The sequence below is a fragment of the Heterocephalus glaber genome, unplaced genomic scaffold (assembly GCF_053883595.1).
Source record: "Heterocephalus glaber isolate CG9 unplaced genomic scaffold, H.glaber_assembly_v1.0 deba00001504, whole genome shotgun sequence".
In the NCBI taxonomy this organism is placed as follows: domain Eukaryota; kingdom Metazoa; phylum Chordata; class Mammalia; order Rodentia; family Bathyergidae; genus Heterocephalus; species Heterocephalus glaber.
Window position 1 is genome coordinate 48,734,878 of NW_028258324.1, and position 25,686 is coordinate 48,760,563.

At 37.2% G+C, this 25,686-nt stretch overlaps 1 protein-coding gene across 6 annotated transcripts in view; it reads left to right on the top strand.

Annotated features, from left to right (window-relative positions):
• Fndc3b (fibronectin type III domain containing 3B) overlaps window positions 1-25,686 on the top strand; it is a 335,425-nt gene that overhangs the window by 7,543 nt on the left and 302,196 nt on the right. Inside the window, exon 1 of one of the 6 annotated variants that reach the window (XM_021254200.2) lies at window positions 24,610-24,729. The exons of the other annotated variants lie outside the window; for them this stretch is intronic. The gene's annotated coding sequence lies outside the window, so the exon portion shown is untranslated. Of the gene's footprint in view, window positions 1-24,609; window positions 24,730-25,686 lie in introns of those variants that run through there. 6 annotated transcript variants of the gene reach the window in all.

The window sequence follows — 25,686 nt, forward strand, 5'->3', positions numbered from 1 at the left end:
AGAAAGTTTTATTTATTTTTAAAAAAACTCATCCTAGATCTTCTATTTCTTTCTTTTTTTTGGTACTGGGGGTCAAACTCAGGACCTTGCACTTGCGAGGCAGGCACATAGATCTTATCCCAAGAGGGAAATAATAAAAGTCTTTAGTTACTGCTCTTTCTGATTTTTCTATGGCAGTTTTTCTTATCTCAGGAAAAATAGTTCTGATTGAGAGTAACAGGTCAACACTATTCTGAATTAGTGAATCAGAATGCTTAAAAATACATTGAACTGGAATTCTTGTATATTTCTATTGGGAATATAAAATGGTACAGCCACTGTGGAAAACAATTTGTAATGCATCAGAAATTCAAACTGAATTGTATGGTCTGGCAATACCATTCCTAGGTATATACCCATATAAAGCAGGAACTCAAACAGATTCAGTACTTGCATGCTAGTGTTTATAGTGACATTCAAAAGGTGAAAATAACCTGTGTCTATGAACAGATGAACTTAAACAAAATGTGATATAAACTTAACAATGAAATATTGAACCATGAAAAAGAATAAAAATCCAGTACATACTACAACATGTTCGTAGAGAGAGAAAGTAGAATACAGTTTACTGGGGGGCTGGAGGGAAAGTGGTGGAGAAGATAATGTTTAATGGATATAGTGTTTCTGTTTGAAGTGATGTAAAAGTTCTAGAAATGAATAGTGGTGATGATTGCACTGCATTATTATATGTGATCCTTTGAAATTGCATGCCTAAAAATGGTCAAAATGTGAATTTATTTGTTACATATATTTTATGAAAATAAAATGCAAAAAAAAATTGAAGATTTATCCTGCACAGTCTCTATTTGCCTCTCCTTGCTCTGGGTGCATCTACTCCAGGAAGGTATGTAGATGTAGTTGTGTAGTTATTTTTTTCTCATCCTTGTATTGTAGTGTAAAGGCATATTCCCTTAGGTCTTTTTTTTTTTTTTTTTTTTTTTTTTAGACCAGAGTGTTTCCTTATTAACTGTCTCAAACTAAGAGGAAGCAGTTTAAAAGTAGATCTCTGAAGGGAAAAAAGCTATTTTAATATTTCCATGAATCATGTAATTTATTAAAATCCACAGCTGTGTAAGCACACACAGTTGGAACACAAAGGTAATCTCTCCTGAATCTAGGTAAGCCATGGAGATTCAGGGAGTAGATGCATCATTGGAGCGGTCACGTTTTCTAACCTTTAAACATTTTATTCACTTTTGTCATCTTTAGTACTTGAAAAACTTTGGTTTCCATGGAGAGAAATGATCAAAATCATTTCAGTATTCATGTTGAAATGCATTAATGCTAAAGTTATTCACTTCTTAAACTGTAAAACCAAGGGTAGGAAAATGATAGTGAAGATAAGCATGTAGTGTTTGTTTTATTCAGCTGAATTTGTCACTGGCATTTAGTAACTACACAGGGTTGCTGCACTGAGGGTTTTTTAAAAACATTTTAGCATCTCAGGTATTTAATATTGAGTTCAGTTGGTTCACTCAAAAGGTGGGGCAAGATTTTCATTAAATAATGGGGTATAAAACTGAAACGTGAAGTACGTATTAGGAATACTGAAAATAGCAGATAAAAATGCTGATGGAAAAGTTTACATTCATATACAAATAAGTTACAGGGAAAATTGTATACCATGTACCATCATAAAGTATTTACCATCCATTTCTGAACTCTTGGAAAACAGTATGAAGTTGCAAGGGTGTGATAGTAATGTGTATATATACTCTCTATAGGTTTTTTTGTACATAACTATATTGTATACTCTTTATAATAAGTATGGCTGTGTAAACAAATGGCTTGATATAACTACACTAAATACCCTCAATTATGTATGTTTTGCTTATTTATTGGAATCAGTTGAGGGAATTATGAATTCAGGTAATTTTTTTTTTAAGGAAACTTTTCAGAGATTTGTGGTGGTTTTAAATGAACCTTTTATATTAAGATTTATACGGGAGCTATTAAGGGACAGGGAACCCACCTTCCCCCATGCGCCTTGCTAAGGTGTTGGAAGCTCTGCTAGAGAGTTGATTCTGCCAGACTACTGGCCAAAGTGGTGTTTAGGTAAACTAAGCTATGGAGAAAAAGTCAAAGAGCCTGCCATGGAAAGAATTTGAGGAGAATGACCTCTGCTATTTGTAAGTGGAGTTAAGGCCTGTCTGATAAGAGAAGAATCTCCTGAGGTTGTTAGAGGGCTGTGTATTTGGGATAGGAGGCTCTTATTCTTTAGGTCTGGAGTGGAATCTGGGAATCTTTATTTTATTGAGTGTTTCAGATGAAATGGTAAGTTTGGGGAGCTCACATGGGAGGAGTTGGCCATTTTTGATAATCCTTAAAGCTGTTTGATCTATTGACTGGAAAGGATTGAGTTGAGCAGAGTACTTAGGAGATCAGAGGACGTCAGTTAGGAATTAGAGCATAAATGAAGGGTTCAATCATAGAAGGTTTTTATCACCCTATTGTGTGTGTGGGTAGGAGGTTGGATAAAATAATGGCCAGCCTTTGAAATTTTTATATAGAAATGAGGATACTTGCGCACTATACTTCCAGACACTGACCACAAGTCAGAGGTAAAGTGTAATAATAGTGACCAGCAAATTTTGAGCACCTACCACTTTTGTGTAAATATGTATTCTATCCATGTGTGTATTCAATATATGTTCACTAAAATAACCTGAGAAGGTAGGTATTATTTCTGTTTTTTCCATAGGTGTTTCTAATGTCCACAGCAGAAGCTGGTATATACCATGTGAATCAAAGTTTAGATGTTCTAAAAAAAAAATGTTAGAAAACTTGACAGTGGTCACTTAGACTAATGCCAGAATGACTTTCCATAATATCACACTAGTTGTCAGTAGTTCGTATAAATTATCCTCATTTATCTGCAGGCTTGGCACAGTGTCTGTGTTCTGAGGTAGCTACATGTATTGAGAGGACAGGTACTTTAATGTCTTCCATGTACTCAGCCTGTCTCTTGCCCGGAACCCTGAAATTTACTTTTGATAGAATAATAATATTCTGGACATCTCCCAAGAGGGAGAATTTCCTGGATTGTTTTCTGTAATGGCAATTTAAGCTTAGAATGACAGAAACCAGAGAACAAAAGTATACTTCATAGAAAGTAATGTATAAGAAACTCATTATAGTGAATAGGAAAAGTCTGGAGCAGTTGGTTGGTTAAGAAGTGGTAGTGAATTTTAAAGTTATTCAGACACTTTAAAAAACTCTATGACAGTCCTGTCACTCATTGGTAATATGGTTTTGTTCATCCTTGTATCTTTAATTTGTATAGAGTAAGATGTTGTACCTGTAATTTGTACCTGGAAATGCAAGTCTTATTCCTAATACTAACCCTTTCTCTCCTCTTATGGTTAGCAGAGTGTGTTGGTTTGGGTTGTTTCAAAGGCAGCCATAGGGCTGGGATGAGCATAGAACTGACTGGAATGAGTCTTGGAGAGTAGCTCCTGTGGTTAATTAAAGGTGACCTCAGGATTCAGAGGAGCCCTATGCTTTCCCAGACAGCCTGGGCTAAACCTGGGTAGCTGGCAGCCCTAAATGCTTCCTTTGTTATAAGTCATTTAGCCTTCTGCTCCAACTTTAGAAAGTGAGTGTGCTCAAGGTGAGTTAAGGACAGGGCTCTGAAGGAAGGCCTGACTTGTTTCTTCCCTTGTGTTTGTGTGGAGTGGTGGGACAGAGACCCAGTGGAGATGTAGCCCCCAAGACTGGATCCCCCAAAAGCAGTTCCTTGGTTCCTCACAGAAATGTTCCTCAGAGTCCAGAGGGAACTCTGTGTTTCTCTGGAGTTTTTTTTCCACAAAGTGGTGAGGATTGTTAGAACTGCCCTAGACTTCGTTTGTCTGCTGTAAATGACGAGAAATCCATGAGCAGGCAGCACCCTCAGAGATGTGGTCCTCGGTGCTGGTCAAGGTGAGGAGGTCTTTGCTCGTCCCAGCCCTCAGGGGTTGCTGATGGTGAATCTTCATGCGTCATGATGCAGGCGTTGGTTCAGACTCACTTTTTAATTTTTTAATTTTTTAAAATTTTTATATATTTTTTTTGCTTAAATTCTTTTATTGGTACATTTTAGGTATATAATACATTTACAATTATCATTGGGTGCTTGTATCTGTACATGATGTATCTTGGTTCCTATTTTTTCCCCATTACCTGTGCGCCCTTCACCCCCTCCACCCTTCTCAGACTCATTTTTAAGAGTATTTACTTTTTAAAAATTTTATACCTCAAGATGTATTAAGAAATTGCAGCTATTTGAAAGGGAATACAGTATATTTTAATATTAGGATTTGAGTGTTTTATTTGCTTATGTTTATTTTAAATTGTTTAAACTCACTTCTGTCTTAGGTACTTTTACCACCTTCACCAAAAAGTGGAGATTTAATCAGTTTCCTAAAGACATACCAAAACTTGCCTACGTACAAAGGATGACCAAAAAATAGGCAAATGTTTAAATAAAAAATATTTTTTACAGTAGAAAGACACATTGCCAATAATTCTTCTTGAAATATTTCCCCTTGCTTTGAACACACTTGTCCCATTGTTCTTGCAGCTTTCTGAAGCAGTTCTGGAAGTCTTCTTTTGTGTCTTGATGAGGTAGGGTAAAAAATATGGTGAATGCTGCTGCCAAGTGCCATCCAGTGGAAGGGAAGGCTTGTAAAAATGTTAGTGTGTCCTCATTCACCAAATTCACCAGGTCTGGCATGAAGTGGCTTCTGGCTCTTCCCCAGAATCAGAATAACCATGAAAGGTAAACACATTGAATTGATTCAGGAGATTGAAGCAGCCATGACACACAACTAAAGACATTCAAGAAAAAGGACTTCCAGAACTGTTTCAGAATGTGGCAAGAACAGAGTGGAATAAGAGTGTTTGAAACAAGGGGAAATATTCTGAAGGGATTAATGGAAATGTGACTTTTGCTGTAATAATTGTTTAAATTTAAACATATCATATATTTTGGTCACACCTTGCATGTACACTTATTTTTGAGGAAATTATTACAAATCAGAAGTTTGAAGTTTCTTAGGAAGTAAGTTCATCTCTTTTTTTAAAGGAGGTGGGAGAAATAACATTTTTTGAAGCTTATATTTTATTTCAGGCTTTATTAGTACAAAATTTAAATTACCGTAAAACTTCATCAGCAGTGGAAAAAACCAAGTATTTACATGTTTGTTTGATTTTTTGACTTAATTTTAACTTTGCTGTGTAATAACTAGCTTTAACTAGATGTTAACGATAACCTGTAACAACCTGTATAGTCTTTTTTTTTTTTTTTTTTTCTGGTACCGGGGATCGAACTCATGACTTTGTGCTTGTGAGGCAGGCACAAGGCAGTTTGTGGCACCACTGAGCTAAATCTCCAGCCCCACAACCTGTATGATCTTAAAACATAGCTTTTTAGCTTTTACCATTCACTTGTTACATTCAATTTGAAACAATGTCATTTCCTATTAATGTTTTACCTCCCAATTCTCTTAAATTAGTTCACTGTACTTAGGAGCTTATTTAGACCTATCAGAGCATAGTGGTTGGCTAAGAGAAAGAATAGAGGAATTAAATAAATTTCTCTAATAGATTATTTTAGCTTCATTTTATTCAGTGTAATGTTGGGCCGCAAGTGTTTGCCATCCACTTTCTAGTTTTGGAAGTTCTTCCATGTTTTTGTGAGGAGCAGGGGCAGTAGGAGTGAGTAGAGGGAGTAGACCTGGGCTTGGGCAAGTTTGAGACCCTTTTGCACAAATTTCTGACTAATTAAGTTGTTCCATCTCTGCTTTTCTCCAGAAAGGAATTGTTGTTAGCACTGCTTAGCTTACCATAGGGGTTTGAACAAATGCGTAGTAAAGTGATAGCTTCTAGTTTAAATTTCATTGGTTTTACTCTGAGCCTGTAGAGAGATTTGTTAGATACATTTCTTAATAGGATGATAATTATTTTAAAAATTCCCTGTTTTTAAAAAAGTATGTTGACTATTAGCCATGGGTTTTGTCTTGCCCTTGCCATTGACTCCTTGAGTGTCCTCCTTGTTGGGGTGATTGCTTTGTAGCTCATCCCTAAAGTCATACTTGAGCTTTTTTCCTTAGTTAGGTAGTATGGACACAAAATGAAATAATGTATACAGAAACGCTTCGGAGAATAAAAGCCTGCCTGAATGCCGAGCTGTACTTTGTTATGACAAGTGCCACTTCTACCAATATTTTTCTTCCTCCCTGGCCCTTAAAGAGAGGTTGTCTCTTTTAAAGTAGATATATGACAGCTCTGCTTCCTCTCCAAAGTCTAGGATCAAAGGAAGTTGTAATAAAGGAGAGTTACTCCCTCCCATTCCTTCTCCCTTTTTGTGGATGTTGTTTCTGTTTTAAGAGAGATCAAGCCTTGACATTAGTGGGTGAAACCATGGGGCTCCCAGGACCTGCCTTTCATCTTGGTCTCCCCCCTCAGACAGTGTTCTTCATCTCTGTAATAGCATCAAGACACCTCTGCAGGGAGCAGTGCCTGGCAGGTTAAGACCTGGAAGTATTTCTAGAAATCTTAGCCACCTTTGCTTTTCATTGTTTGGATGTTCATTTTTTTAAGCAAATAGAGAATGTTTGGCAGAGGTACCAATGAACAGAGTAGTCTTCTCTGTTTTGGAAGTGCTTGGCCCTCACCAGGATCTTATAAATTGAAAGCTTAGCGCCAAAAAAGCAAAAGAGATGAAAAACAAAACTGGGTTTCGGCTGCTTGTTTACTGGCAGTTTTTAATTTTCCTAGACATAAACACAGTTGAGTGGAAAGGATAATAGAGATTGGAGTTTGTCTAGCTAAGCGAGTGAATGAGCCAATGTTAGACCTTTATGTTGGGGGAAAAATAACATCCACTTTTTTAAACCAGGCAATCAATGCAGGCTAACTGATGAAAATTAAAGGTCAGTTTCTTGAGAGCCCCACCTCAGTGCAAGCCTTGGGCCATGTTAATAATGGCAATACCATTATTTTCTTACAGTAGGCAGGAAATGCTGTCTACACCCATTAGATTTGTTTGAGTGACCCCTGGGTGGAAATGAGGAAAATTTAATTTTCTGACTTGCAGGGAAAAAATGAAAAACATCATACAGTTAAAAAAAAATCATACAGTGTTGCATAGAGGTTGACTTTCGGGCTGGAATAAGAGGAGTGTCATTTTTTAAAATTTGAAATTCTTAATCTTGATTCTTGGGACATTTGGCTGTCACCCACATTGAAATCATGAGTAGACGTGTGGAAATTAGGAGTGTAGAGGAGTTTTCTTGATGAATGCCAGAATAATCCTAATTTTGGACTTTTTTTTGACCACATGTTTGCAAATTGCCCTGTTGCTCACATTTGTCTCTGACTGTTGGAAACTTGCTTGAAGGAAGTCTTTGTTGCAGCTTTCTCTCAGATTAGTTTGGTTTTCAAAAGGAACATTGATTTGAAGATGACCTGTATTTAGTCACTTTGTTGTTTATGTAAAATGGATAAAAAATTAGTATTATTATTATTACAGAGATTAAAATATGTGAACCTGTTCTTGCACATCATAATCATACTACCTTCAGAGTTACAGTTCCTAAGTTTACAAGTAACTTGGTTCCCACTGCTCTTTCAATGTGCTTTAAGAATGAGATCTTTAAAAATGTTATTTTTTAGAACAAGTTGATGTCCTTCTTATATCTTTACTTATAAGCCAAAGATCTTTATTGGTATGTTCTTTGATTTATTGGGATGTTCTCTTATAGATCCTCAGTTACATAATTCATTTTAAGACACTCAGGATCCAGCACATTTTCCCATGAAATATATTCTGAGAGGAAGATCATAAGTTGCAGGTACTTGCTTAAAACCATAGGATTACCAAGTGCTAGAAAAGCAGATGTTTCAGTCTTTGTGTCTAGAGAAGGTACAAAACCTCTGCGTTAGCACCCTAACTTAAGGTCATGTATTCGTTTTGCATTGACTATACATACAGACCTTTTTTCTTGCTTCCTGAAATGATATATTGGAAAAATGAGGAGCTTCTAATATCTTCGTAGAAAGTCAGCAGTGACTCAAGGGAAATTTATGAACATTTTCCTTTCTCTTTGTCTTAATTCCTAAAGCCTTTAGCAGTGACCAGTTTGCTTCTGACATTTTGCTGCTGGTTGTCAACAATACCAGCACTTTTCATCTTCGTTTTTCTTATTTCATTAGAAGTACTTACAAGAAGCTAAACGTGGAGTTCATTTTTATAAAAACAATATTATTAGTATCATAATATATGTTTTATAAATCACCTTTTGATGATAGCACATGACATAATACATATTTGGGGGAATACTCTTAACCTTTTTCAAATTTATATTTCACTTACAAAGGGATGGGGCTTTCTAGTGGCCTTTTGTATATTCTAAGTCCTAGGAGCCATAGACCCTCAGTGGTATTTTTTGGTTGTCTCTGCAATGTGGTCTCAGAACTCCAGACACTAATTGTGCTCCGTGATGTGGGGAATCTGAAGCTTATGTATAAATACAGAGTGAAAGGGCTTTGAAAAATTTCTCTTGATATTTAATGGATGTTTGGGAGTCAGATTGTCGATCTGAAAAACTATTTTCTTGATTGAGAATTTAGGCTTAAAAGTGGTTGTGTGCATTATTAATTGGCTAACCAGACTTTTGTACACTGAGCTGTGTATTTGAAATATATCTGCTATGTTTAAATTTGACACGAAATCAGGGCACAGACACAAGTTAGGCATTATTGTTTATTTTTCTAAGCCAATAACGCAATTCGTTTCACCATGGAAAAGTAATCATTGAAAACATTTGAAAACCTATATAAACTAAGTTAACCTTTATCATAAGGGCAGTTTTTTCCAGGATGCTGACCGGATGATTGCGTGTAAGGGTGTTTATAATCTAGTGAGTTAAAACTTTTAAACAAATAAAGGGCGTGTATCACGTATGCCTGTGGCTGTCCTTTTGAATTAGTTGTTTAGTGAGAACCTTCATTTTGAAATGTTTCAAATCAGTTGGGCATCTTTTTTGACCTTTAGCTTAAGGGAATACATATTTGGGTTTTTACAAGCATGTGACAGTTTAACCAGTAGTCAGTTCTGGTTAGTGAGAGGTCTTTGGCACTAATTGACTGCGTTAAGTGCCTGTGTTTTGCCGAGTACACCTCCATCATGAAGTGAAAGCCCCCGTAGTGAACAGGGAGTGGGGCCAGTGGACAGTTCTTTAATGCTCTCTTTCAGGATTTTCATGCCTTGATCTGGTAAACCTCTGAATAAGTATAAGTAATGAAAGATGGTGGGTTTTAATTTAAAATTGTAGACTTGTCTTTTAGGTGTCAGTCCCATTGCTCTGGGGTGGTGTTGGTAGTGCGGTTTTCAGTTGCACTTGGCCTTCCGGTGAGGGTTTGGTGGGTGGAGGTAGGGCCCCTTCTGAGTTGATAATCTACCCAGGCCTTCCTCTTTGTTTCCTAGGTCATAAGGCTGATCATCCTCTGTGGTGAGAGAAAGCCATCAAGTATGGCTCACTTCATGCTTTTAACTTCTCCTTTAGAAGAGGTGAAAGATTAGAGGAACAGTTGACTTACATGAACCAGTACTGAAGTCTGGGGTGCCTTTAGTTGGGTTTGAGCATAACTGTAAAAGTGTGGCAAGGGGAAGGACAGCGAGACTTCTGAGTCCTTTGTGTCTGAAATATAAATTCCTTGAGGGGAGCACCATGACTTTCTTATTTTCTTATGTACAGTGTCTGGCAAACAGTACTCAGTGTTGTTAAACGAATGACTTAATGACGGAGCAAGACATAGGTTATTTATTTATTTATTTTTTGGTACCAGGGATTGAAATCAGGACCTTGTACTTGCAAGGCCGGTGTGGTGCCACTGAGCTAAATCCCAGGCCCAACATAGGTTATTTTGACATTGAGATGCCTTGTGTTTGAACCAGGAGGAAAAACTTGTATTTGATTTTAATTTTCAAGTTATATTCTGATTCCATTTCTAGAGAACATCTGAATTAATTTTTTTTTTTTTTGTACTAGGGCCTGAAATCAGGACCTGGTCCTTTTGTGTTTTTTTTTTTAAAAAAATCATGAGACAGGGTCTCACGAAATCACCAAGTTGTCCAAACTGGGCTTGAACCTACGATCTTCCTGCCTCAGTCTCCCAGATTACTGGTGAAGGTATATGAAATTTTCAACTAAATGCAGTGTCTGAGATCCTTATGTGTAAATAGAAAGATTTTTATTATTTAGTCAAGGATTATTGTATTATAGAAAACAGAAACCCACTCAAATTAGTTTACTCAAAAAGGTTCAGTTTATTGGAGGAAAATGAGGGCAGTGTTCTTGATCTCAAATCATTGGGAACCAAGGTTGCATTTCTTCTTTCTCTCTTTCTTTGTGAATTTAATTCTGGAGGCTTCTCAACTTGTAAAGTTGTATTTTAATTCTTTCCTTGCACAATGGCTTAGTTTTACCTTACTTTTTACTAATGAATTTTAAAGGTATGGTTGATAGGTATATTGCTTTAGAGCTCTTTTGAAGCATATTCCTTTCCAGTGTGTCACCTACAATCTGTGGAAAGAAGACTAAAGGAGGAACGATTGCCATTCAACAAAGACAGTGTTCTGTGTTTTCCTGTCTTTTTTGTTTCTTTTTAAAAATGAAATGTGGTAAGACATGGCCAACTTGATTTCTTCCATTAAATCATCTCATAAACTGTATCCAGTCCATTAATTTGCTTTGTTCAGTGGACAGGAAATGGTTATATTTGAACATGTTACACAGTCTTAATGAACCAATGGAAGCAAAGAGATCTTTACTGTTTTTTCTAGCAGTAGCCTTTGGTTCCACAAACTAATGTATAATGCATGAGCCAGTTCACTGGTGGACTCTTAATAAAAAATGTAACTTTAATTTGTCAGACTCGCTTGCTTGTTTAAGGATACTGAGAAAAGTGTTTTTAAGAGATGATAAGGCTTGTGCTGAGGTTAAGTCTGCAGTTTTACTTCCTTCTTCATACTTTCTTAGATAAGCAACTAAGGTGATGTCCTAATGTTGGTCCCTGCCCAGCATTATCATGAAGTGATCACTCCCCATTCCCTCCTGCCCCAGCCCATCCCCATTTCTGTTATTTATCTTACCAGTCTAAGGTATTTTATATAGTAGCCCAATTCAATAGATGCATTATCTATTTTATTTTTGTATTTGTAATCTACTTGCAGTTTAATTTTATAATCCATACTCAGCTACTGTTTGCTCATCTGTAAAACTCCTTACAGGATAAGATAGAGCTTTACTGCTAAGAGCAGCTTCAGAAGTAACTTTATTTTTTTAAACTCTGCAAAAAATATTTACAAGAAGTCCATATCCATTGCTGCTTGACATCTTTCTATTCATTATGCTCCTGGGGAAAATTATCAAATTTAAGCTCCTAAACTTTCAAGTGGCTCTTGCTGTCAGTGCTATATTACATGAAATTGGTTTTAGACTTTACAGATTTATATTTTTGGCAGGGATATTGAGAGATTTGTTTTCATTCACCATTGCTGTAGTACCCATTGCAAAGTAGACTGTTCCTGTGGTATATTGGTTGAAGAAAATGATCCTATTGGTCACTGGGGTTTACAGAGAAGTTGCCACTAATTTTCTAAGTCACTATGATTTAAAGTTCACTTGTGTGGGTCTGTGTGGTCACCTATGTGACCTCAACATTTATTGCAGCCTTATGGACATCTCAGTCCTTACAGCAAGCAGAGTCAAAATTTCTTGTGGACTTCCATGTGTCATTTCTTAAATAATAGTAGACCTATGTAGGCTTCAGTCTGTTTCAGAGATGGCTCTTTTTAGTGAAACTTATAGAACATCCTACTTCCTGTCTGTGAGACAGGGTAATAAGATCATATACATGACCAAAAAAGCTGCCTTGTTCAGAAGTGACATGAATGCTCTTTAGTTTGGAATATTGAAAAGTGGGCAGATTTATTTAGAAGCACTTTGTTTTTACTACATGTGTAAAACTCCAGGGAGCATTGAATAGGATATCAGGTGCTCCCTTTGACTGTGCATTAGCAACGTGGCAGTTACTGATCTGTCATTTACTTTGAAAAGGAATTACGAAGTTTTGGCCTTGTGCCTGGAGTAGCTCCAGATGGTCAGAAAAGATTTTTGTATTGAAGTCAGAATATATATTGCAGTGATAGAATTGGGCTTGTCATGTTTCTATTAGAACACTGGCTTCTCACTTGATCTCTCTGTGGAGATTTCCCCCCTCCTTCCCTTCTTTCTTCTTCTTTCCAATATTTGGAATATGTATCTTTGTTCTTGGTGATAGTGATGTAGAGGTATGAGATGTAGTTAACTTAGTTTCTTAAACTTTAGTGCCCCTGAAAATTTAGTATCTAGTAGGAAAGCACAAACGTTTGGAAGGTGGAAATATATAGAGATCATTCTAGTTGACTAGGAAGTGCAGCAGAAGCTTCATTTGGATTGCGTGTACTTCTCTGATAACCTGGCTGTTAGCCCCAAACTGTTATTTAGTAGTTTTCCTTACTTCATCTCCTCTCTTGTTTCCCCACAGTTCTGTAACCACTAGGATTACATTGAAGTTTCCATGTCCAGGGTGGGTAGAAGGTGGAGAGGTATGTGGAGGGATGCGCAGTGAGCGGGGAGTGGTACTAACCAACAATAACCAAGTTTAGCTGTTTTGGGCACTAGAGCTTCTTTGAAGTTCCACACATAACCTTGTGTTTCTTCCTATCAACCCTGGAACGGGAATGATGTGAATCTTATTTTCCGGATGAGAAAACTGAGACTCAGGGAAGTAATACTTGCCCTAGGTAATAGCTAGGAAACTCCCTTCTACAGTGTGCTCACAGATAGTTTTGGAGACATTTACTACAAGTTTCCTGCTCTTTCAGGGTAGTGGAGACTGCAGGCTTCAGGAAATAAAGCTTATTTTCCTCTGGGAAACTTGGCTTGTCTGATAAAGCTTGATCATGAGGCTCAGATTAAGACCTGATCCTGTCTGCCTCCAGTTACTTCTGTGGTTATTGAGTAACTTGGGGAGTTTAAAGAACATTAACAAAGTTTTTGTTTTTGAAGAAAATGCAACACATAGGGAAGTGACAATAAATTGCATATTTCATCCTGAAATTCTTCTGTCTCTTCTGAGATTTTCATATATAAATTGAAATAAATTTTTAAAAATCCCTAAGTTTGGTGATAATATTCTTAATTGGTTGCAAGGGTCTTTGACACAGGTAACTCTTGAAGCATCTTTTTTGAAACATGTAAAGACTTTTTGTTGTGGTTGTTTAGTAGCAGGTGTATACTCTCCTTTATGGTGGGCTTTTGGAACTTGTACTATTTTATTTTACCCTTTTCACAGAGTGTAGCTTTTCCTGAGCCCCTGTTTTAGGTGGAGTGGTGTCTAATAGGGTCTTTTTTCTTATGTCAACCTAAGACTTGGTCACCAGTCTACCCACACCCAGTCTTCCATGAGCTATCAGAATCCTCCACTAGGCTTTTATTGTTTTGCTTCATAATAGTATCTTTTAAAACCTCCACTGTTTAGATATTATTCAGGCAGTACTAGTATTTTTTCTGTATAGATTACCTGGCATTGTAATTAGTTTATGAGTTCCTCTGGGATTGCATCTTAAACTGCAGGAAGGGCTAGTTCTGATTGATGTGCTTTTTGAAGTCATGCTACCGCTTTGATGAGAAGGGTGAAAGTGGTGTGGAGGTAAATTTGTCTGGCTTAATGTAAATCGGGTGGGTGACATTTTTTTCTGTATTGACAGAGGCACCCAACTGGGACTCTGTTTTCTTTATTTGTTGTTACTTTACTTGACTCACTTATTAATGAAATATTAATGCAGTTATTTTAAATGACTATAAAATAAATATACATTTTAAAATGTTTTTTGTGTTAAAAAAAGACAATTACCATGAGTCATAGAGCTACTTTCTATCAAGAGTTTTCTATATGAAAGGAAGTCTCTAGTGGGTTTTGGGTATAGTCTTTGTGCCTGGATCTGTGGAGTGAAATGTCATCCTCCTTAAAAAAAAATACGTAGAAGTTTGTATTTTCTTGGGGAGTTGTGATCCAGAAGTGAGTACTATAGAACAGATGGTTTCATCGACATAGGGGATCCAGTTATTTTCCCTACTACTTACTTCAGGACATATTAAATATGTTTTAGGGATTTTCCCTCCTGCTTTTTTTGAAAAGACCTTCTCTGGGAATTAATAGTGTAGTACTTGTGTCTCTTGAGAGGAGAGGCTGTTCAGGGTATCTTCTGTTCCCTCTGTGGCTGGCCCACAGGACAGTGGTCAGCTTGCTGCTTAGGCAGCAGAGCTCTCTGTGTGCCCATTGCCTGGGTACCTCCCCGACAATGCCTCTGCCCCAATCCTTGGGTGCCCACCTGCTTTTACATTTCTTCACTCCCAGCCCATCAAGGTGGAATTTGCCCGGTAACCTCTGTGTTAGCTTTCTGTCACTATGACAGAAAATACCTGAGAAAATCAACTGAAAGGAGAAAAGATTTGTTTTGTCTCATGGTTTTGTCCCATGGTCAGCTGACTGTGTTGTTTCTGACGTGTGGCGGGTAGAACATCATGGCAAGGAACATATCATAGAAACAAAGCTGCTCATGCTACAGGAAGCACAGAGAGGGGGGAGACAGAGAGAGACAGACAGAGAGAGAGACAGAGAGAGAGAGAGAGAGAGAGAGAGAGACTCTCATAGCCCACATAGCTCTTCTCAGGGGCTTCTGTTTTACGTTCTATCCTTTGTAGTTAGTTACCTGTTTCTTCCCACACTAAGCTCCACTCTGGGTCCTGCCAGAGGGATTGTAGGCTCATCTTTTGTGTTCCCTGGGGCAGAGATGATACTGTGGGATGTGACGCTGAACTAAGATGCACAGGAAAGTAGAAAATAAGAAGTGAGCACCTCCTCTAGACTCTCAGTACTTGTCCCCTCTGATTGCTTAGACATTTTGCTAAAGTTAATATGTAGTTGCTTCCTTCAGAATTGCTGATCAACTCTGGGCCAGAATGTTTTTTGGGTACTAATTTATAATGAGAATAAAAATGTTTTGTAGAGAAATTTAATCATGATAACAATCCCAGACTGCTCCCAGTGTGCCAGAGACTGCTGCAAGTGTTTCACATGCATTTCTTTGTTCACTCTTTACAGCTTGTTTGGGGGTGGTTCTTTTATCATCTTGATTTTGTGAATGAAGAAACTGAGGCACTGAGAAGAAACCTTGCCTAAGGTTAATCCTAGTAAGTTATGGAGTCAGGGTTTGTTCCCAGATGTTAGTAGTCTTCAGTCAAGTTGTGTGGGATAGGAAAGAACATAATAGCCCCGAATATAATTTTTCCTTTGTAATTATTTCCTGTGTTACACGTTCTCCTGTAGTTAGTTGGGTCAACCTCAGACTTTTGGGGGAGAAGGTCTCTTACCTTGACCTGGTACCTGCCTAGTGAGATATATGCTAGCTTGGCCAGTTGGTTTCTGCATTTATTGCTTTGCTGGAGTTGGGAGAGGATCATGGGGAAGAGGAAGGTCATTTAAGACTCAGGAGATATCCTTGCTGTTGGTGACTTCTTTGGAAGTAGAGTTTTAAATATCTTCATGAGATCAAATCAGAGGTTCTTGGGTGTTTGCTCATTTTTACTTTGCTACGCAAATTGTTCTGTAAAATGTTTGCTAGCTTTTATGTGACTAGAGTGAGTAGATATTTCTAGTAAAACAAAGGTTGAGATCTTCCAAAATTATTGAATTCAACAAGTTATTGTTGCATGCCTTGGGCTGATTGGCTTTCTTGCTTCCTTTTCCGAACTTGCTCCACTCTTACTTTTCATACAGTCTTTGACTTTTCAGTGTACCTCGAATACGTCCGGCCTAGGCAGCTCTTACTTCATCATCTCTAGGAGAGAGTTAATGGTATCTTGCTGACAGTTCCATTTGGTCCACTTCATTTAGTTGGTTTTTTTTTTTTTTTGCCTTTCTGATTCTAAGTAGAGGAGGAATGGCTAGAAACCATTTTTAGGACTACTAAAATAGTTTGCAAGCTGATGTCTTATATTTAAATAATATTTATTTATGAAGCAATTTTCTATGTACTGTAGTCCCTATTGCATCACTCTAACAGTGACTGTGAAGTCAGCAAAGTGGGTACTGTCCCAGGTTACAGGTGAGAAAAGCTAGTCTAAGCGCACTAATGGCTTTCTTAAGGGTATCTCAGCAAATGGGGACATGAGGCAACAATTCAGATCAAGTTCTGCCCTCCCCTTTTTCTTTCCAGGGGATAATATTGTTCAGAACTGGCTAACTTCTAGTTAAAAATCTGTAGGTGTATATCTTCTGCACTTTTGAATTTGTATGAATGTTAAAATTTCTTCCTACAAACATTTTCTCAGACTATTATTAGAATATTTTGATTTTCATTTTTTTTTTTGGTACTGGGAATTGAACTCTGGTCTTTGTGCTTGCGTAGCAGGCACCGAAACCACTGAACTAGATCCCCAGCCCTTGGCTTTCTTTTTTATAAGAATGGAGTTAGAGGTCACTGTATTTACCGTATTTGTGTAATTTTAGATATTCTAGTGCTTAGCTGAGATCCATCAGTAGAGTACAACCTCTTGATAGCTTTTTATTTTTTCAAAAAAGGGCACATCTTGGGCTCAACAATTATGATATCAAAACAAGACCCTTGGCTATTTCTGGAGTGTGTTAGCTAATCTACCCTGTGGGTTTCTTTTTTCCTGAGGAATTGGTGAAGAAAGAGACAAACAAAATCCAAAACCAAGTCACATGAAAGAATGAACACTCCTTTGGGCATGCAGTTGTTTGGGATAATCATAAATTCCATTTCCCGTGGTGACTGAGAAGAGGGCAATAGCAGAATTGTATCACTGGCTACTGACTGTGAAACTGATGCATAGTTGCTGTGGCTTGTAGTATTTTTTCCTACTATTGTGTAGGAGAATGATGGTGTTCAGGTTTATATGTCTCTAATTATTACATTTTTTAGCTGTTTTAAACAGGTTGAATACTGTGTAGTGTAACTTAAGCATCCTCAATCGTTAATTCAGACTACTGATTTGGAGTTTTGGGTAAGTTGATATTCATTTAAATTTCCACTTTAGCAGTGTATCTGCTAATTACAGGTGGTTATTAAGTGGAATTCTTAAGATTTTATAGAGTAAGTAAATCAATTTATGGACTCCTGTATCTTTAAGTATATTTATGTACCTTAATGTTATGAATTTAGCCTAACTTGGAAAACCTAGAGTTATGTGTGACTTTATATGTACGTTGAATCAATTGACTCACTAACATTTTTATTTATAATAAGTAATAAGAAAAATCAGTTAATTTTGATTCATTCTAGGTGAAGAGCATACTTTGTGAAAAGTGGTGAGGCTTGGCCCATTTTGGCTAATGGATCTTACCTTTGCACCAATTGCCACAGGTGGAAAAGAACAAAGCAGTTACTAACTAGCAAAGGTGATGAGCATTTTGTAAAGATTTTGAGGCATATTGTAGGGCTTTTAAGGGAATTTAAGATTTTATTAGTTTTAATTAATTGAAATTGGACAGAGGGGTTGTAGAGTCTGTACGACCTGGGAGAATTTCTGGAGTGCATTTTCCTGGGGTAATGACAACATCTTGACATTTTGTAACAGTCAGTATCTTGACTTCATTAAGACCGTCAATGATCATGCCATTAAATAGTAGTGATATTAATGAGGGTGAAGACAGGTTTACAAATCAGATAATTGAATGTTTGAAACTATAATACTTTCCCACAAAATCCAGTTTGATCACAACTTAAGAGATCACCACCCTAACACATCTGGAGGCATCCTCTCATTATTTCCTTTGTAGCTAAGCAAAAATTGCTTTGACGTGCCCTTATCCTTTTCAGCTTTGTGGAGTGGTTCTTATTTTATAGAGTCCAGCTTCTTGGTCAAGCTTAGCATCAAGGAGTGATGATTTGAGAGTAAAATGAATTTGTGGGCCAGAAGCGGCCCTTGTGAATCAAGTGCTTAGCTCTTCATCTTCCTCCCACAGTCTGCCTCCATGGAGTGTTGACAGAGCGCCTGTCTAGGAAAATGAATCAAGAAGCTCAGTGATAATGAAGTCAGGTTTTTATTTCAAATTAAACCACTTAAACTATGGTAGTGGTGTCTCCTGTAATGTGCTTTCATCTGAGCCTTTAGGAGGCACTTAAGTCTAATTATCTTAATCTTTTCTTTATGTTGATGAAAGGGCCCATAGTGGTTGTTTCCATCAGCCTTGGTGGGGCTCTGAAATGCAGGCAGGCAAAAGTCTCCAGAAGGTGGCAGGTTTGGATCTTAGCCATTCAGCAGACATAATTAAACATGTCTACAGTCCTCTGATTTAGCATTACTAGAACAGACATTTTCTTTGTTTATGGGATTGAACTGTTATCATTAGCACTGAAGGGAGGGAATTGAAGTACTCTAGCCAGGTGCTGTTACTCAGCTACTGTGTTAAACACTAGGTCTGGAAGTTTGCTTTGAAAGGTTTGTATGGAGAGAAGGTTTCCTTCAAACACTGGGAATTAGCACAGCAGTGAAGTATTTGCAATAGGTCCTGTTTGCACAGTTCTGTTTGTAATTCTCAAGGACTGTATAGCAAAGTTAGGACACAGAGCGGAGACGGGGTGTGAAAGTGGACTTGGGATATTAAGGCAAAAATATACCTTGTTCCTGCCTGCTGTACCAACTTCCTTTGAAGGTGGGTAAATCATTTAGTTGTTGTAGACTTTTGACTTCTCTACTTGGCAAAACTACCTTTGGAATGGGAAACCACATATCACTAGAAAGTGATTTGATTTCTTGGAAAGAGAATTATGATTTACTTTTGGAATGAAAGGTAGCTGTGGTGATGGTTTCCCTATTTGATGAGTGAGGTTCATTGCCAATGAACTTTGAATTTACATATTTAACAATGATTTAAGGAGAAGGTCAGCATTACTTAAAGGCATTTATGAAGAATTAATCTCATGCATGTATACTCCATGGTGACCTTTTCCATTGATCTGACCCTACCTTGTAGTTTGTGAATGATACTGTAGTGTAAGTTTACTGAGAACCTCTCATTATTTTATATAGAAAAATAAAATCACTTTTCTTATGTGTGTGTCTCCCCCCCCCCCCCATTCCTTCCCTTACCATATAACCTTAAACTGTGTTCTTTTTGGAAGCTAGCTCTTCTGTCACGAATGTTGGAGAATGTTGAGCTGTATCTTCAAGCAAGGGCTATATTACAGGGTAGTTACTGAAGGAAAACTTTGATTATGGTCTTGCAAAAAAAAAAATGGATTCACATACACTCGTCTGCAAATGAATTGACATCTGTTAGACCTCATTTTTTCCAGTCACTTAATTGAAAGGGTGCCTCTGCACTGAGGAAGGTCTTTATGCAGTTGATACTGCACTGATGCCAAACCATGGCCTGTGACTATCGTGACCCCCTCTGAAGTGTCGGTCTTCACAGATGGTAGTGGTTCCAAAATTCCAACATTTAGACCTACTTCTTTATTTACACATTCTGTGGATTTTATAACTTAGAAAGCAACCATTTTATGTATGTATGTACCCAGAAATATCAGATCAGCCCCACCCATGTTCAGAGAGAGAACAGATGTGGACCAAGGCCATGAAATGACAACTGATCCAGGAACTTTTTAAAAAGGAACAATTGGCTCAAAGAACCTTACTTAAAGACATCAGATTAGTTCTGTTTCATAGCAATCTGTTACTTCAGGCTTTTGCTTGCATGTCAGTAACTTGTTCTAGAATCAGCAAAGTTAGTTGTTTGTACTGTAGAATCTTGTCTTGTGGCCATGAGCATAATTGCATGGCAATTGCAGATATCTTAGTTTGCTATTTTATAGTGTCCATTATGCTATAAAGGGCTGAAAAAAATAAGATAATTTAAGTCTGTTTTGAGACACATGGGAAGGAAGCTATTTCACAACTATCAGTCACGTGTAACTTGGCAGGCATGGAGCCCATTAGTGGCCACAGTCACATGATTGATTGCCGGTTGGGGACTTGCAGTTAGCATATTGCAGAACTACATCTGGCATAATTGATGTTGTCATCCAGTGTCAAACTGTTCACCCTGTTCTACCAATTTGCTTCCAATAACAAAAGTTTCTTGCCTTGCATCTTGAAGGTTTGTGTGACTCTGTGTGTATAGAGTTATAGAGTTTTAATGTGATCCAGTCAAAACTATATGAACTTCTTAATTTTAATAGAGCATTTGGAAAATTGAAGGTTCCATCACTTCTCTACCCTTCCCCATATTTGGGAAACTTGTGTTTTCTTCTTTCCAAGTGAATTAAGAGGAAGAAAGATTGCCCTAAATCATGATAATTATCCTGTGTCTTCAGCCTAAAAGAAATACAGGACAGAAAGGCCTCCAAACTTAACAGTGACTTAAGAACATGAAATAACAAGAATTTTAAATGTTTCTTGTTGGGTTTTCTTGGAAATTAGTTGTGTTTCCTGAGTGGTTTGCTATGAGGAGGCATTTTGTTCTTCTAAAAGGGGTGAAAAGTAATGAAAGTGGAGATTGGACTAGTAGCCAATTGTATGCACAGTTCTTATTAACACTTCTGTTGTACTTTGCTGCTGATACTTAAAGATTAGAGGTTACTTCTCTTTATAGGGGAAAACATGGCAAGGGATATTTTGATTTCAGAGACTTTTAAGTTTTGTATAAATCATCTAAATGTGGAATTTCTTCATTTAAATTAATGGTTATCTAATACTTATTTTGTGAAGGTTTTTTCCTTGTCCTGTGTCTTCTAAAACTTAGAAAGTTCTAGTTTTTCCTTAATGAAGAAGCTATTTAATTTGTGGTTGAATCAGTTACATTATGAATTTTAATTTATAATGATAATAAATGTATTACAATTTTTATAAATTATTTGTTTTAGTTTTTCCTTAATGGTTTTTCTATCATGTTTGAAGTCCTGAGCTCTATCAATAATGTAGCTCCCATTATCTTTTTATGCATTTAAGTTATGAATCAGGCTATGCAAATATATGTATGATGCTTGTCACTTTATGTGAAAGAAGTTTTAACTGCTAGGATCCAGAGAGGCTATCAGATTGTTTCAGCAAATGCCAGGATCTCCTAGACAACTTCTTAACACTTTTAAGGAGGTCATCTTGTGCTAGAGTCATGGTATTTCAGTTCTGTTTTTTTCCTCAACTATCAGTTTGGTTTTAGGTATCTTCATTTTCATCGTTAATGAAATGCAAGAATTGGACCAGCTTGTCACTAAGGTTTTCTTCAGCTCTTGACCTCTGTGAGTATGCATTGGCTAGGAGTCTTCAACTTTGAGAAGGAATCAGTTTACTTTTTGGATATCTCTCGTTTTTATACTGAGCCCAAATTGGAATACCCAGAGCTAGACTTTTCAGAGCACCATTTTTCCACATAGTTTTGACTGAGACACACAATGAGAAACATATTTTACATTGTGGCCCAGTAAACACAAATATTTATACAAGATATGATTGAAAAATACTGTGAATGTTTAAATGAATAAACTTATGACTGTAAAACCACATTTATATTGATCTTTCTCAAAATATTCCCTCCCACTTCAAAGACTCCTATCGCATCATTCTTGCCACTTTCTGAAGTAGTTCTGGAAGTACTTTTTCCATTAAGAATAACTGGAGAGTTATTTAAGTAGATGAGGACAGATTGGTAAAAAACAATATATTTGCTATAAGTTGAATATAATTTTAAGATGTCTGAAGCATTTAAAAATTTGTGCACAGGTGAAATTGCAGCTTATTTACCTTTTAGAAATAGTCTGAATTTTTCTGTAGTTTGAAAAATTAGCAAATTAGGAACTTGTTACAGAATATGTAAATATATTTTTGACATGAGAAACTAATGTTTAGATAATGAAAGGGCTTGGGAAGCAACCCTTCACTATGACATTATTCAGTTAGAATAGAATTGCATGCATCCAGAGGTGTGAAAATCATTATGGAGTGGTGTTTCCATACAGGCCTCTTCCTTTGCTTTATTCTAAACTACATAAATATCAATTAAAGCTTTCTAGTCCAAGTTAACAGATGGCGATTTATGTTGGACTTATAAACAAAGCCTCAGAACATTACTACACTTAATTGATGAATGCTCTGTCCCTTCGCTTAACAAAGATTTTGGCCTCCAGTGTGGTTTTCTGAGAGAAAATTAATGAATTCTTTTTTGTGATCTCATGTAGAAAGGCTCTCATTATAGAAATATTTGGCTTTTTTCCCCTCAAAGAAGCAAACTTGAATACTTTTAAGTTGCCTAGTAATTTAGGTTCACAAAGATGGACTGCAACAAGATTTCGGCAACTGGCATTAAATTCACCTTAAAAACTTTGTATTTTTGGCTTTGAAGTAGAATGATGCCTCAAACCAAAAAGAGTAACCAAAATAAAACACACAGAAAACTGGAATGTGTCTAATTATATATTTTGGGTAAACATCCAAATTAGAGTTTGTATTTTAAGTTCTTTCTCTCTGAACTCCTTCTAGTAAAAAGAACTTGTTGTTCAAGTTGAGGTGACATTTTGTACCCATTCTTAAAATGTATCCTCCCTTCAATTTGGAAATATGTGAAAATAGATGTTTTAGAATATGCTTGTGTGAATGGAGGCTTGGGGTGCTGGGGAATGAGTGCAGATCTCCAGCTCCAGTGGAAGATAGATCTCTGCATCAGAAGATGGTGGGAGGAGCCACTTGACCATTACACCAGGGTGTGTGGAGTGCATTCCTTCTCCTTCCTTTGGAAGTGTTAGATTTCAGCTTGCGGAAAAAGTCTACCTTGTCTTTTCATCCTAGCATCTTCAAAAGGAGCATTTAGCTAGTTGAGGTCTAAATATGTAGAAATATGGGTTGCCAAAGATGAAAACTTTGGTCTTGGCTGAAAGGAGTCAGCCCTGAAAACTTCTGGCCTTAATGATAGTTTTTTTGCTTGCTGCTGCCCAGGGGATCTTTCTTGTGCTTATTATTTTGAGGGGCAATTCTGAAACGAGAGGGAAAGTGCAGATAAAAGTTTTGAAAATTCCTACCCCAGACAGCTTTTTAAAGGAAATCCTTTTCCTGGTGGTGACAGTCACGTGATTCTTATGGGAATGTATTTACTTGACTGTTGACATTTTGATATGGTTGATAAAGAACACACTGATTTGTTTTTTTTTGTTTGTTTGGTTAATCTTCAGGGTAGGTAGTAACTCACACCTTGTGGAAATTGTGTTGTAGGCCTTTGATGGAGATTGGTCTGTAGTGGTTGATTCGAATGGTATCTGGCTTTAGGTATGAACATATAATCAGTATCTCACCAGCATTTAGAAGACATGACCTTAAGAATGTAAATTCATGGATTCATACAAATATTGTACAAGTAATGCTGCTAAACTCCACAGTTAGAATCTGAGCTAGGGCTTTAGTATCTTCCATCTTGTGCTGATTGGAGAAAAGGAATAAATCTATATCTAGTTGCATAAGCCTGTGTGGTCCTCAGGTCTGTTAGGCCTCTCCCAAATCTGGGAATTCCCTGGTGAGATTCTTTTGGGACCTCAAGAGCTCTTGGTAGTTTAATCGGAAAGACCAATAAGAATAAACTGACAAGTGAATGGGCAGATATTAATGCAAAAGACTTCAGATATTGGAACAAATTTTGCTGGTCAAGACATTTTTTATCAGCAAGGCAGAGGTATTGAGATTCTTGTTGTGTTGTTTGTGGTTGAAGTCTTTCTTTAGCACTCAGTTCTTTGTACTCTGGAATTTGTGAAAATGATAAAATAATTCCTGGATAGCTATAATCTGGGAAATTGCCAGTGCCCTTTAAAGATGATGAAATCAGATTTCTAATAAAGACAGGATCTGGAGCAGTTTTTAAAATCTAGGTGCTGGGTGTAGAGAAAGCAAGGCTGATTTCTGCTAAGTGCTTCTCCTTATTTTGCGAGCCTCTGCTTGTCATGAGAGAAGTATTGTTCCTGGAAATGAAAAGCATGGAACCAGAAAGTGTATTTCTTTAAAAAAAAAAAAAGCCCATTGGCCTGGCTCTTGAGTTGGCAACCCTGGTAACTGAAATCCTGTCTACGTGGCCTTACAGAATCTCAAATGCTTGGTTTCAACTCTGCAACCACAAACCGGGTCCTAAAACAAAAGAATGATTCAAAAATAATAGAGGGTGGAGAAAGAGAAAAAAATGATTAAATAGGCTTCTTATTATTCTTTTAAAAATATATAAAGCTGAACTTTGTTAAAATGAAGAAAATAGCAATGAACAACTAAAAACAAGAAATGGAATATATTTTATAAACTTTTCATCCTGCACTCCTAGTCCTAGTTGCTAATGATGTTCATTTACCTGGAAGAATTACTGTAATAAAAAGGGGGCTGCTTCCAGTTTCACTGATTGCCTTCCAAGGCTTTTGTGGGAAACTGGGTATTTCATGAATTGATTTAAAATTCAGTGTGGTTTAGTTGTTACCATTTCTCTCTTCAGGTTGAAGGATCCTTTGGAGTCTTAGAATTTTTGGCAGTACCTTGAAGGGATGGAAACTGTTCATCTGGAGTTGGACTTGAGGATGAACCAGGAGGCCCGGTGCTCAGCTGTAATTTGATGGTGGGACACTTCCAGGCCTGCTATGCTTTCAGGGTTGATATTTGCTTAGTGAAAACTTGTTGATCCCCAGAGAGGGCATAGACTGACTCCCCTGTTTCTGTTTAGTAAGGTTCCTCATCAGTTACACATAAAGTCTTTGCACAATTTAAATTCCCTGAATCCAGCTGTTAGGTTCTCTGAAGAACCTAACTCGTTTTCCTGATGATAACTTACTTGGGAATTTACATGAGTTAAGAACTTCAGCTGCTTCAGTTGTTTCTCAGTATTTAGAAATAGTTAATGCTTTTTTGAAAGTTGATTGACCACCAGGGTATCATGTTAGCCTAAAAACTGATATATATATATATATATATAGAGAGAGAGAGAGAGAGAGAGAGAGAGAGAGAGAGAGGAGAGGGAGAGGGAGGGAGGGGCAGAGAACTTTTGGTTTTTTTTGGCGCAGCACTGGGGATTGAACACAGGGCCTTTGCACTGAGTTACATCCTAAGTCTTTTTAATTTTTTTCTTTGAAACAGGGCCCAGATGGGGGTCAAACTTGCATTGCTCTTGCCTCAGGCCCAAAGTGTGCTGGGATTACAGGCGTACTACCATGTCTGGCTTGAAAGTTGTGATTTATTAACTCTGTTTTCCCTAAGATTTATCTATCATTTCAGTTCTTTTCTCCCTCTACTCCTTTTGGGATTGGTTCAGAGACATTGATCTTTACTAGTGGTTTTCAGTTATGCAGAGTAAGAGTTAGGGTCTGGATTCTCCTGTCTAGCAAGATCTAGAGATTTGTTTCTGTCTTCCTCCATCTCCCTAATCATGACTATTTTCTCCATTAGTCAGAAATACAATGCTGGGCTGGGGATTTAGCTCAGTGGTTCTGCCACCTGCCTTGCAAGCACAAGGACCCGAGTTGGATCCCCAGTACCAAAACACAAAATAAAACAAAACAAAAAAAATAATGTTGCTTTA